This window comes from Cucurbita pepo, unplaced genomic scaffold, assembly GCF_057944985.1.
Source record: "Cucurbita pepo subsp. pepo isolate OVF unplaced genomic scaffold, ASM5794498v1 scafford_83, whole genome shotgun sequence".
Classification (NCBI taxonomy): domain Eukaryota; kingdom Viridiplantae; phylum Streptophyta; class Magnoliopsida; order Cucurbitales; family Cucurbitaceae; genus Cucurbita; species Cucurbita pepo.
In genome coordinates, this window is record NW_028257986.1 from 65,001 (window position 1) to 67,500 (window position 2,500).

A 2,500-nucleotide genomic window follows, 5' to 3' on the forward strand; every position below is an offset into this window, starting at 1 on the left:
CCCACCAAGCATGTTCTGCCCACCACGCAACCTTCAAAACATAGGGCTGGCCCAAGGAAGGGAGGCATACCACAACAACGTCCCACACTCAACGAGGTTCATGCCGCACGCCCGAAGGCACCCGGCTCCACCCCACCTTGCATGTTTCATCATCGTACCAGCAGCCATCCACAGTCCTCACACCAGAGAATCCCAGTTAGAAGGCAACATCGTAACATTCCGTGCTCAACAAGGCTCATGTCGCACACCCAAAGGCACCCGATTCCAACCAGCCAAACATGTTCTGGCACCACCCGCCTTCAAAACATAGGGCTGGCCCAAGGCTGGCGAGGCATCACCACAACGTCACACACTCAACGAGGTTCATGCCGCACGCCCGAAGGCACCCGGCTCCACCCCACCTTGCATGTTTCATCATCGTACCAACCATCAACCATCCTCAAGCCAGCCCAAGTTAGAAGGCAACATCGCAACATTTCATTCTCAACAAGGCTCATGTCACATGCCCAAAGGCGCACCCGACACTGCCTGACCGTGCAAGTTTCGCCACCGCACCGCCGCCGTCAACCGCCCTCGTCCGCCGACCACCACTCCCACGCCCCAAGCATATGCCCATGTGCGGCGCATAGTGCTTGGGGCGTGTGGGTGGTGGAAGATATAGGGGTACCCCCGTGCCCAGCCCATGCAGACTAGTCACCCCCCTATATAGTACATTTTGAGGCATTTTTGGTCTGCCAGGCCTAGATACGATTTTTCTGAGCCGTCATACGGTCAAATATCTCAAGTTTTAGAGTGTTTTTTTCCATGAACTCGATTGATTCATGGATTGGACATTGTAATGGATCTAGAAATCAAGTTTCATAATTTTTCAACCAACCAATTTTTTTTAATGAATTTTTAAAAATTAAATAATAAGAAATTAAAAAAAATAGCTAGATTTGTCAAAAAAATCTGAATTTTTTTGGGAATCATTCTTTCATGTTTCTTAGCTCCCAGAAAAAAAATTACAACAAACCGACCACTCCACAAGTACTTTCACAATTAATGGGTGATGGATGGGGCGCGGGCGTGCACGCAGCAGCACGCGGGGCGGGGCGGGGCGCGCGCGCGCAGAAGAACGCGGGCGGGGCGGGGCGCGCGCGCGCGGGAGACGCTGGCGGGGCGGGGCGCGCGCGCGCAGAAGCACGCGGGCGGGGCGGGACGGGGCGCGCGCGCGCGGGAGAACGAGGGCTGGGCGGGGCGGGGCGCGCGCGCGCAGAAGCACGCGGGCGGGGGGGGACGGGGCGCGCGCGCGCGGGAGAACGAGGGCTGGGCGGGGCGGGGCGCGCGCGCGCAGAAGCACGCGGGCGGGGCGGGACGGGGCGCGCGCGCGCGGGAGAACGAGGGCTGGGCGGGGCGGGGCGCGCGCGCGCAGAAGCACGCGGGCGGGGCGGGACGGGGCGCGCGCGCGGGAGAACGAGGGCTGTGCGGGGCGTGGGGCGCGCACGCGCGCGCGCGCTGGCGGGGCAGGGCGGGGGTGGGGCAGGGCGGGGCGCACGCGGGTGGGGCATGGCGGGGCGGGCGAGCGCGAGGGAACGTTCCGACACTGCCCCACCGTGCGCGTTCCGCCACCGCACCACCGTCGTCAAACGCCCTCGACCTCCGACCACCACCCGTACGGCCCAAGCATATGCCCATGTGCGGCGCATAGTGCTTGGGGCGTGGGGGTGGCGGAAGATATAGGGGGTACCCCCGTGCCCAGCCCATGCAGACTAGTCACCCCCCTATATAGTACATTTTGAGGCATTTTTGGTCTGCCAGGCCTAGATACGATTTTTCTGAACGGTCATACGGTCAAATATCTCAAGTTTTATAATATTTTTTTCCATGAACTCGATTGATTCATGGATTGGACATTGTAATGGATCTAGAAATCAAGTTTCATAGTTTTTCAACCAACCAATTTTTTTTTAATGAATTTTTAAATATTAAATAATAAGAAATTAGAAAAAATAGTTAGAGTTGTAAAAAAAATCTGAAATTTTGTGGGAATCATTCTTTCTTTCATGTTGCTTAGCTCCCAGAAAAAAAATTACAACAAACCAACCACTCCACATGTACTTTCACAATTAATGGATGATGATTGTAAAAACAAGGTCCTGGTGGGTGTCTTAGTGTAATGTACTTGCTCTAGTATCAAAACTCTTCATTTTATTGTTTTAGACAACCAAAAGAAAAAAAAAAATAGTTAAATTTTTACGGGTGTCACTCTTTTCTTAGTTCCCCCAAAAAAAAAAAAAGTCACAACAATACAAGCATTAAAAATGAACATTCACTTTTCACGGGTATTGGGTTTGATGATATTTTTATAGTCCAAGGTTTTATACACGTTCTTACTTTCCACGGATGTTAGGTGTGATGAATTGTTGTAGGGGCTAACCTTCAAGGCTTTATACGTGTACTCACGCTTCATAGGTATTGGGTGTGATGTTTTCTTTATGGAGGTAACATCCAACACTTT